This window comes from Chiloscyllium plagiosum, chromosome 21, assembly GCF_004010195.1.
Source record: "Chiloscyllium plagiosum isolate BGI_BamShark_2017 chromosome 21, ASM401019v2, whole genome shotgun sequence".
Classification (NCBI taxonomy): Eukaryota; Metazoa; Chordata; class Chondrichthyes; order Orectolobiformes; family Hemiscylliidae; genus Chiloscyllium; species Chiloscyllium plagiosum.
Window position 1 is genome coordinate 16175600 of NC_057730.1, and position 12195 is coordinate 16187794.

The following is a 12195-nucleotide window of genomic DNA, read 5'->3' on the forward strand; positions in this document are numbered from 1 at the left end:
GAAGGCTTTTGGTACATTGGCCTTCTTCAGTTAGGGCACTGAGTATAGAAGTTGGGAAGTTATCTTGCAGTTATACAGGATTTGGTGAGGCTGCACTTGGAGTATTGTGTTCAGTTTTGGTCACTTTGCTAGAGGAAGGATGTTATTAAACAGGAAAGAGTGCAGAAGAAATTTACAAGGATGTTGCCAGGACTCAATGGTCTGAGTCAAAGGGAGAGGTTGGACAAGCTCGGACTTTTCTCTTTAGCGCGTAGCAGACTGAGGGGGAATCTTAGAAGTGTATGAGATCATGAGAGGCATGGATAGAGTGAATACACTCAGTCTTTTTCCCAGGGTTGGGGAATCGAGGACTAGAGGGCATCAGTTTAAGTTTAGAGGGGAAAGAATAAAAGGGAACCTGAGGGGCAACTTTTTTACACAGAGGGTGGTACACATATGGATTGAGCTGCCAGCGGAAGTGGTTGAAGTGGGTACATTGACAACATTTAACTGGCATTTAGGCAAATTCATGGATAGGGAAGGATTAGAAGGATATGAACCAAATACAGGGAAGTGGGGTTGGCGTGGACAAACATTTTGATCGGCATGGACCAGTTTGGGCCAAAGGGTCTGTCTCTGTGCTGGAGGACTCTATGACCCTACGAGTCTGTGACATTAATTGAAATAATAATATATGCGCAGGCAGGATTGAGATGTGAATTAAAATATCATCAGTAAATTTATTAGCTCTTAAAAGAAAGGAAAACCTGTGATGCATTGCAGCTGCAGAATGTGGGAGCAGTTGGCCTCCTGTGTGATTTGAGGCAAATAGATCTGCAGTAAATGTAGAGATACCGTAGTCTCAGAGTACCATTGGGTTGTTCTCTTATTAGAGAGAGAGAATCGGTGGTGAGTTTAACTTGAGGGTGTCCACATGAGGTTGAGAAGATGGGGCCCTTCACAGTGGTCTCAGTCAGTGCAGGGATTGAACCCAAGCTGTTAGTATTACTCTGTATCACAAATCCGCTGTTCAGCCAACTGAGTTAACCGAATGGTCTCTTCCACCCACTTTGGATGTTTGTATGTAAACGAACTGAGTTGATCAGTGGCACCTTTGGTCTGGACCCTAGCTGTCTCCTATTAACATAATATTAACCTATTTTCCACCTAAAATGCAAGCCAGTTTCTATCCCGGGATCTGATGAAGTTTCACTTCCCTAGAAGGAAACTGTACTTTAACGCATTTCTTTAATTGAGAAGCAGACAGCTATAAAATGGAAAGTCCCTGCTCTGATCATTACTCCCATCTGGCTTTAACTGGAAACCCTAATGCACCAGTGGAATGAATCAGTTCTGTTCTTGAGGTGTGAGAAGTGAAGGCAGTGGAACAAGAAGGCTCATCTAGCTGTAACTCTGATAGACGACGAGAAATAACAGCACAAGGAGATTCTTTAACTCTGCGAGCCTGCTTTGCCATCCAACAAGATCATGGCTGATCTGATTGTGACTTCCATTCCACAATTCCTGCTTGCCCCCCTACTCTTTGCCTCTCAAGCCCTCTGCCTGCCAAGATGGCGACCAGAAAAGTAACAGGAATAGATTCCTTTCAGCAAAACGTCCAGATTGGATTGGTTTGTCACAGAGCTGATGAAGGGCTCCGGCCCGAAACGTCGATTCTCCTGCTCCTCAGATGCTGCCTGACCTGCTGTGCTTTTCCAGCAACACACTCACGACTCTGATCTCCAGCATCTGCAGACCTCACTTTCTCTCTGTCACAGAGCTGTGTCTGCCCCTCGATTTTGCTGTCTTCTCCGTAGACACTCTGTACGTTATTTCCACTGGGAGTAGGTTCTTCTTTGATGTCACAGATGAAGCACTGAGCTGCCCCCTACAGCTTAGCTCAGCATCTGCAAGCCCATCTGGGTGTCGGCAAGGGAATATTTATTGTTTAATAACTTCAGCGATGAAGCGTGCCATTTTTTTATATCCTTTCCCTGTCTCTCGTTTTTTTTTTTCCTTGATACAGTTTTGGCTTTCTGGACAGGAATTACAGAACCAGAGGATCAGATGAATGTTTCTGTGGCAATAAATATGATTCCAGGGCAGCATGTTGCCTCCCTGGTGCCAGGGTCAAGGATGTCATGGAAGAGCCATAGCTGTCAAGGGAGAATCAGCCAGATATTGTGGACCCCACCAAGGTGCCAACCACATCAGTAGGAAGAGGGGTGAGGTCCTGCAGGTACTTTTCAGGGATTTAGGAAGCAAATCAAAAAGCAGGAGATCAAGCGCAATGATCTCAGAGTTACACCCAGTGCAACGTACAAGTGAGCATAAGAGCAGGAGGATCGATCAATTGGATACATGGCTGGAAAAGTGACGTCGGAGGAAGGGCATTGGATTTGTAAAGAATTTGGGACTGGTTCTGGGGCAGTATATGCTGGAGGGGTTACACCTTCATGGGACTGGGATCCTCACTGAGATTTGTTTAAATGCTGATGAGCTGGAACTAAATTACTTAGACATGGACCATGGGAACCTGAGGGGTGACCCAAACTGGACGGAGGTAAAGTTAGTAGCAGGAAGTCAAAAAGCTGCTAAGGAGACTGGATGACAGGTGAAACAAAGCCGAGCGTCTATTACACTTCAAAAGCGAAATGTCGTCAAAAAGACAACAATGTGCAGGTTTGGTGAATTGGCTAGACTAAATTGCCCACAGTGTTCAGGGATGTGCAGGCTAGGTGGGTTACCTATAGGAAATGCAAGAGTTACAGGGTAGAGGAATGGGTTAGTGAGGACAACTTGGGCCGAATGGTCTGTCTTTACACCATAGGAATTCTACAATATAGGCACTCTAGCTATATGCATGCAGCATTCACAAGGTAGATGATCTAAAGGCACAACTGGAGATACATGACTATGATCCAATTGCCATTACAGAAAAATGGCTGCACGGTGACCAGAACTGGGAACTGAATGTTCGAGGATATTCAATGTTTAGGGCAAACAAGAAGGTACCAGGAGGTGGAAGTGCATTGATAATAAAAGATTAGATTAGATTAGATTCCCTACAGTGTGCAAACAGGCCCTTCGGCCCAACCAGTCCACACCGACCCTCTGAAGAGTAACCCACCCAGACCCACTTTCCTGTGACTAATGTACAACTTTGACTGCTGACATGTCTGTGGACATCACCCCTCGGTGTCTATCCTGTCTAGCCCTCCAGAATTGTGCCTGTTTCAATGAGAATGGTGGCACAGTGGCTCAGTGGTTAGCACTGCTGCCTCACAGTACTGGGGACCCAGGGTTCAATTCCATCCACTGGCGACTGTCTGTGTTGAGTTTGCATGTTGTCCCTGTGTCTGAGTGGGTTTCCTCTGGATGCCCTGGTTTTCTTCCACAGTCCAAAGATGTGCAGGTTAGGGTGGATTGGCCATGCTAAATTGCCCATAGTATTCAGGGATGTGTAGGTTAGGTGGATTAGTCGTAGGAAATGTGGAGTTGTTCGGATAGGGAGGGTGGGTCTGGGTGGGATGCTCTTCAGAGGGTTGGTGTGGACTCAATGGGCTGAATGGCCTGCTTCCACACTGTAGAGATTCTGTGAGATCACATCTTTGTCCTCAAAGTTCTAGAGAACAAACTCAATTGATTCAGCCTCCCATCATTTTGCAGAATCAACGCCTGTGATGCCCCTGTCTCTGCAACTATCACTTTATATCCCGAGAGCATAAGCAGTCAGCTCATGGGAATTTGTTGGATTTTAGTCCCTGGAGTTTCTGCTTTTTCTTTGCTGAATGTCTCAGTGGGTGTCACATGTAACAGTCCCAGGTAGTGCTGGTCCCAAGACAAAGAGGAAACTGTCCTGGCTTGAGCTCAGTTATGATTACCCTCCACTGATTTGATGCTGTTATCTGAGGTTGTGTAATGCTGAGAGAGAGTGAGAGAGTGAGAGAAGGAATGTCTGGGAGTGTCGCAGGAAGTTTGGAGGATGTGCCTGTTGAATATCTGGAAGGATGTGGAAACTCTGCCATGTGGATGTGAGGCTAACAGCATTGCTAAGTGTGCAGAGGTAGAGCACTTCATTGTTGGACTAAGTCCTGATCATTCAGGGAAGAGTGTGTGGTACATTGAGCAATGAGTGGGACATGGTACTGGTTGGTGGTGCAGTGATTTCACACAGAGATACAGTCACCAACCTTGACCACAAGCTTGCGAGCCGTGACCTTCCGCTGGTACTGTAGCCAGGTTGTCAGGGCCTGCTTCTCTGAGTTAAGCTTCCTGGATACATACCCCACCCCAATCCCTTTCACTGGCTGTGACCCAACAGCCACCTTCAGGCCCCTTGTGGAAACACGGGGCCTGATCTTCCCTGAGGGCGTTGGAAGGTGAGACAAGTGTCCTGGGTGGGGAAACCCCTTGTGATTTTCCCCCAGAGGGCAGGTCTACCATCTGCTGGGTGGACATCATCCCTCAGTGTCTACCCTGTCTAGCCCTCCAGAATCTTTACCTTTTCAATGACAACGGTGGCATGATGGCTCAGTGGTTAGCATTGAGAGCTCTTCCAGTTGGAAAGGGGCAGTCGTGTGCAATGGAGGGTAAGTGAGAGGGACTGCCCTTCACAATGGAGATACACCACCTCCAAGCTGAGAGGTAAGGGAGTCCCATGTACAGGGCACCAGGAGGCCTCCTTAAGAGATTGACCTGACTGCAGAACCTTCAGAGGGATGGCTTGCAGCCCACCCTGTGTTAAGGTTCACAGAATCACGGAATTGTTACAACATAGAAGGAGGCCATTCAGCCCATTGTATCTGCTCAAGGTCTGTTCCCTAGTGTCGATCTACTGCCTTTCCCTCCCGTAACCCTGCGCATACCATCTCCATCCAACTACTCGCTGTGTGAAAAAGTATTTTCTCATGACACCCTTGCTTCAATTGCACATCACTTTAACTCAATGCCCTCGTGTTCTTTTTCCTTTTGTGAGCAGCATTTGTTTCTCCCTTTCTGCCCAGCCTGCTCATTGGTATTGAAAACCTCGATCAGATCACCTGTCAGTCTTCCGCTCTCCACGGAGAACAGCCCCAACTGCTTGAATCTATCCACATCATCGAGGTTTCTCATTGCTGGGAGTATTCTTGTACAGCACCTCTGCACTTTCTCCAATACATTCGCATCTCTCCTATAATATGGTGCCCGCAATTGTATACAACACTCCAGCTGAGGTGAGGTTTACAAGTGACTTGGGGCAGCACAATTCAGGGGCGGCGCAGTGGCTCAGTGGTTAGGACTGCTGCCTCACAGCGCCAGGGACCCGGGTTTGATTCCAGCCTCGGGCAACTGTCTGTGTGGAGTTTGCATCTTCTCCCCGTGTCTGCGCAGGTTTCCTCCCACAGTCTGAAGATGTGCAGGGGTTCGGGTGGATTGGCCAAGCTAAATTGCCCTATAGTGTTCAGCTGAGGTGCGTTAGTCAGAGGTAAAATGTAGGGGAATGGGTCTGAGTGGGTTACTCTTTGGAAGGGTCAGTGTGGACTTGTGGGGCCGAAGAGCCTGTTTCCACACTGTAGGGATTCTATAAAAAAATCCATTAAAAAAGCTCTCCTGTAGTATGGTGCCCGCATTTGTACACTACACTCCAGCTGAGGTCTAACAAGTGACTTGTGCTTATCATTCATTTATATCTAATTCTAACCCAACAGGGGCCTAATAATCCAGACTGCAACCTGTCTTTTGACCTTCTGGACTCTGGCTTCCAAGTGTCAAGTCAAGAGGTGCTTTATTTGTCATTTCTACCATATACAACTGATACAGTTAAAAACAAGACAACATTCCTCCAGGAGGAAGGGGGGGCAAGTCTCAGATACAGTCACATAGATGGGTTAACTCCAGGAAAGGTAAGAGAGTTAGGCAGCTAGTGCTGGAGTCTTTTGTGGATATACCCATTTCAAACAGGTATGCTGTTTTGGAAAATGTAGGGGGTGATGGATTCTCAGGGGAACATAGCACAAATAACCAAGTTTCTAGTATTGAGACTGGCTCTCATGCAACGAGGGGTACGTCGGGTTCCAAGAGGTCAATTGTGTTAGGGGGTTCTCTAGTCTGAGGTACAGACAGATGTTTCTGTGGCCAGCAGTGAAAAATCAGAATGGTGTGTTGCTTCCCTGGTGCCAGGATCAAGGATGTCTCAGAGTGGGTGCAGAATGTTCTCATGGGAGAGAGGGGCCAGCAAGAGGTCATTGTCCACTTTGGAACCAATGATAGAGGAGGGAAAAGGGGTTGAGATTCTGAAAGGAGATTACAGACAGTTAGGGAGGAATTTAAAAGGAGGTCCTCAAGAGGAGTAGTATCCGGATTACTCCCGGTGCTATGAGCTAGTGAGGGCAGGAATAGGAAGATACAGCAAATGAATGAGGAGCTGGTGTATGGGAGAAGGAGTCACATTTTTGGATCATTGGAATCTCTTTTGTGGTAGAAGTGATCTGTACAAGAAGGACGGATTGCACCTAAATTGGAAGGGGACTCCTATACCGGCAGGGAGATTTGCTAGAGCTGCTCGGGAGGATTTAAACCTAGTAAGGTGGGGGGTGAACCCAGGGAGATAGTGAGGAAAGAGACTGGTACAGTTGAGAACAGAAGTGATTCAAACAGTCAGGGCAGGTAGGGACAAGGTAGGACTAATAAATTAAACTGCATTTATTTCAATGCAAGGGGTCTAACAGGGAAGGCAGATGAACTCAGGGGGAACATGGGACTGGGATATCATAGCAATAACAGAAACATGGCTCAAGGATTGGCAGCTTAATGTTCCAGGATACAAATGCTACAGGAAGGATAGAAAGGGAGGCAAGACAGGAGGGGGAGTGGTGTTTTTGATAAGGGATAGCATTACGCCTGTGCTGAGAGAGGATATTCCCGGAAATACATCCAGGGAAGTTATTTGGGTGGAACTGAGAAATAATAAAAGGATGATCACCTTATTGGGATTGTATTATAGACCCCCTAATAGTCAGAGGGAAATTGAGAAACAAACTTGTAAGGAGATCTCAGCTGTCTGTAAGAATAATGGGGTGGTTGTGATAAGGGATTTTAACTTTCCAAACATAGACTGGGATTGCCATAGTGTTAAGGGTTTAGATGAAGAGGAAGTTGTTAAATGTGTACAAGACAACTTTCTGATTCAGTATGTGGATGTACCTACTAGAGAAGGTGCAAGATTTGACCTACTATTGGGAAATAAGGCAGGGCAGGTGACTGAGGTGTCAATGGGGGAGCACTTTGGTGCCAGTGACCATAATTCTAATAGATTTAAAATAGTGATGGAAAAGGTTAGACCAGATCTAAAAGCAGAAGTTCTAAATTGGAGAAAGGCAAGAAATTTTTTGACTGTATTAGGCAAGAACTTTCAAAAGCTGATTGGGGGCAGATGTTCGCAGGTAAAGGGATGGCTGGAAAATGGGAAGCCTTCAGAAATGAGATAATGAGAATCCAGAGAAAGTATATTCCTATTAGGATGAAAGGAAAGGCTGATAGGTATAGGGAATGCAGGATGACTAAAGAAATTGAGGGTTTGGTTAAGAAAAAGAAGGAAGCATATGTAAGGTATAGACAGGATAGATCGAATGAATCCTTAGAATATAAAGGAAGTAGGAGTATACTTAAGAGGGAAATCAGGAGGGCAAAAAGGAGACATGAGATAGCTTTGGCAAATAGAATTAAGGAGAATCCAAAGGGTTTTTACAAACACATTAAGGACAAAAGGGTAACTAGGGAGAGAATAGGGCCCCTCAAAGATCAGCAAGATGGCCTTTGTGTGGAGCCGCAGAAAATGAGGGAGATATTAAATGAGTATTTTGCATCAGTATTTACTGTGGAAAAGGATATGGAAGATATAGACTGAAGATATAGGTGTCACCTTGCAAAATGTCCATATTACATAGGTGGAAGTGCTGGATGTCTTGAAATGCATAAAGGTGGATAAATCCTCAGGACCCTAGAACTATGTGAGAAGCTGGAGAAGTGATTGCTGGGCCTCTTGCTGAGATATTTGTATCATCGATAGTCACAGGTGAGGTGCCGGAAGACTGGAGTTTGGCTAATGTGGTGGTACTGTTTAAGAAGGGTGGTAAGGACAAGCCAGGGAACTATAGACCAATGAGCCTGACGTCGGTGGTGGGCAAGTTGTTGGAGGGAATCCTGAGGGACAGAATGTACATGTATTTGGAAAGGCAAGGACTGATTGGGGATAGTCAACATGGCTTTGTGCATGGGAAATCGTGTCTCTCAAACTTAATTGAGTTTTTTGGAGAAGTAACAAAGAGGATTGATGAGGGCAAAGCGGTAGATGTGATCTGTATGCACTTCAGTAAGGCATTTGACAAGGTTCCCCATGGGAGACTGGTTAGCAAAATAGATCTCAAACTGGCTCAAAGGTAGAAGACAGAGGGTGGTGGTGGAGGGTTGTTTTTCAGACTGGAGGCCTGTGACCAGTGGAGTGCAACAAGGATCAGTGCTGGGTCCTCTACTTTTTGTCATTTACTTAAATGATTTGGATCTGAGCATAAGAGGTACAGTTAGTAAGTTTGCAGATGACACCAAAATTGGAGGGGTAGTGGACAGCAAAGAAGGTTACCACAGATTTCAACAGGATCTTGACCAGATGGGCCAATGGGCTGAGAAGTGGCAGATGGAGTTTAATTTGGGAAAGCAAATCTTAGCAGGACTTATACACTTAATGGTAAAGTCCTAGAGAGTGTTGCTGAACAAAAAGACCTTGGATTGCATGGCTCCTTGAAAGTGGAATTGCAGGTAGATAGGATAGTGAAGAAGGCATTTGGTATGCTTTCGTATTGAGTACAGGAGTTGGGAGGTCATGTTGCGGCTGTACAGGATATTGGTTAGGCCACTGTTGGAATATTGCGTGCAATTCTGGTCTCCTTCCTATTGGAAAGATGTTGTGAAACTTGAAAGGGTTCAGAAAAGATTTACAAGGATGTTGCCAAGGTTGGAGGATTTGAGCTAAAGGGAGAGGCTGAACAGGCTGGGTCTGTTTTCCCTGGAGTAGCAGAGGCTGAGGGGGTGACCTTATAGAGGTTTACAAAATTGTGAGGCGCCTGGATAGGGTAAATAGACAAAGTCTTTTCCCTGGGGTCGGAGAGTCCAGAACTAGAGGGCATAGGTTTAGGGTGAGAGGGGAAAGATATAAAAGGGACCTAAGGGGCAACATTTTCACGCAGAGGGTGGTACGTGCATGGAATGTGCTGCCAGAGGAAGTGGTGGAGGCTGGTACAATTGCAACATTTAAAAGGCATTTGGATGTGTATATGAATAGGCAGGATTTGGAGGGATATGGGCCAGGTGCTGGCAGGTGGGACTAGATTGGGTTGGCATATCTGGTCGGCATGGACGTGTTGGACCGAAGGGTCTGTTTCCATGCTGTACGTCTCTATGACTATGACTATGACTATGACTCTATGACTGATGTGCTACATGGACAGCACAAACTCCACAATCATACGCAGGGTGGCATAAAGTGCAAAACAGACAAGACAGCACAATAATTCCTGACATCAGGACAGTCGGCAAGGTGGTGTACAAATTACAGTGTAATAAAAGTATGATAATTAATAAGCCATTCATTGTTCTAGCAGCAATTCGAAGTGGTGAAAAGAGTTTCAGATGGAATAGAGTCTGATCAAATAGTCATAAAAGTTCAGTACAATGCTAGAAAAGTTTGGAGCTCCCTTCATGGGGTAACGGACTGTGACCTGTCCTATTCTATTGGGCTTGGCCAAAACTTGTAGCCACTGCACTGCTTCCCAGCTGAATCAGCGCCAGAGCTTTCAGAGCTTGACTGAACCAGTCCCTTTCTGGCTTTAAACGACATTGGTGTCAAAGCCAGCTGTCTGGGGAATCTCCAGATTTTCTTGGTCCTAATTGAGGTAACTCATAATTCCCAATAAAAGCTGCAGAGGTGGGAATGGTAAACAAAAGCGAGAAACTGTTTGAAATGTCAGGAATGCGGTCAATATCTGAGATAAAAATCTGGGGTGTAATCCCCCACCCCATCCCAATCAAAACTCTAGTCGGCTCATGCCATTTTGATAGAAACATAGAAGAGAGGAAACAGGAATAGGACTTTCAGCCCTTTGGCTGCACCACCATTCAGTATGATCCTGGCTGATCACCCAACTCCATATGCTCTTACCCGTGCCTTTCTCCCTATACCTCCTAATCCTAAGAACTATATCTAATTGCTTCTTGAAAACATTCGATGTTTTGGTCTCAACTGCTTTCTGTGGCAGTGAATTCCACAGACCCACCACACTCTAGGTGAAGAAATTTCTCCTCATCTCGGTCCTAAAGAGCCCATCCTGTATCCTTCGACTGTGACCCCCTAGTCCCTGGTCATTGGGGACATCCTCATTGCGTTTATCATGATTGCTGCACTTCAGAGAAGATTTGCCTAATTAATACCTGGAGTAAGCTGGTTGCCTTGTGAGGAAAGGCTAGGCCTGTATCTTCTGGAGTTTACAAGACTCAGTGGTGATTTAATTGAACTATATAATATCCTGAGGGGACTTGACCCGGTGCATGTGGAAAGGATGTTTCCTCTTCTGGGAGAATCTAGGCCTAGGGGGTCATAGTTTAAAAATAAGGGGTACCCATTTGAAGCAGAGATGAGGAAACATTTAAATTTTGAGGAGTGAGAGTCTTTGGAATTTTCTTCCTCAAATGCTTTGGATGCAGAATCTTTGAATATCTTTGAGGCAGAGCTAAATAGATTCTTGATTACCAAGAGAATGAAAGATTATCGGGGATAATCAGGAATGTAGAATAGAAACTATAATCATGACCTTATTGAATGACTGACAGTACAGTCTTAAAGGGCCAAGTGGCCTCTGTTGCTTCTTGTTCTTATGTTGCTACATGCAACTGAGCAAACTACGTTCATCGTTCATCACAATATATTTGCCACACACAGCAAATCCATTGCAATATATAGACAGAGGGTTTTAAGATCTCAACATCACACTAGGAACTCTCAGTTGTTTAAATCAGTTATTATGCCTGTTTACCAGCCAACTGTGCCAGTTTAAATTGATGGTGCTTCAGCCTGTGTATCAAGCTCTGAAATGCCCTCCCTACACCTCTCTGTCTCATTTTCTCATCTTCTTTCCCTCTTTAAGACACTCCTTCAAGCCCAGCTCTGTAACCAAGCCTTTTTGCCATTTAACATCATCTCCCTATGTGCCTCAGGGTGGTTTACCACTCTCCAGTGGGGTCATTTTGTTCGGTTAAAAGCCTTGGGAAGATTGCGTGCCTGTAAAATTGGATTGCTGTTATCCTGGTGGCCTTGTTTCAAGCTGTGGGGAGGCCAGAGGGGTTTGGGGGTGGGGCGTTGTACGGGAGTACACCCTGTGCCCAACAGATGTTCTTGCATGTTTCCTGCACCCCTCTCTTCCAAATATGGTCTCACATTGCCTTCGCCAGATTTTGCCAGCCTAATGGCCATTAAAATAACAACGCAGCCATGGAGAGTAAGTTTGGGTTTGTGACTTTCCATCAGGCATTGGGTCACCTACACAATTACCCCCCCCCCCCCCCCCCCCCACCCATCAGGCTATAAGACTCCACCAATTTAAATTAGGAAGCTGATTCCTTCAATAGATCACTATGAATTAGAATTATAGAATCCCTGCAGTGTGGAAACAGGCCCTTCAGCCCAACAAGTCCACACCGACTCTCCAAAGAGTATCCCACCCAGACCCATTCCCCTGCCCTATTCTCCATTTACCCCTGCACCTAACCAACACATCCCTGAGCACTATGGGCACTTTAGAATAGCCAATTCAGCTAACCTGCACATCTTTGGATTGTGGAAGGAAACCGGAGCACCTGGAGGAAACCCACGCAGACACGGGGAGAATGTGCAAACTCCACATAGACAGTCAGCTGAGGGAATCGAACCCGGGTTCCTGATGCTATGAGGCAGCAGTGCTAGCCACTGAGCCACCACACCACCCCTGAATTATGCTGAAAAAGAATGGAATTAGCAGAACGTCAATGCTTAACAAATATGCTAAGAGTTTCTGTTAATGTTAGCCAATGAACACTGATACATTCTCAATCCAGCTGCCTATTCCTGCTTTCTGAAGTCTCAAATCATTTTGACCTGCAACACTTGGCATAGAACTGTTTAGAGGGCTGAGAGGAGATCATATGGAC

General features: G+C 45.7%; 1 protein-coding gene across 1 annotated transcript in view; it reads left to right on the forward strand.

The window, feature by feature from the left end:
- The window catches only part of syngr3a (synaptogyrin 3a), an 81970-nt gene that overhangs the window by 50977 nt on the left and 18798 nt on the right, over positions 1-12195 (forward strand). The gene's annotated exons all lie outside the window — the stretch shown is intronic.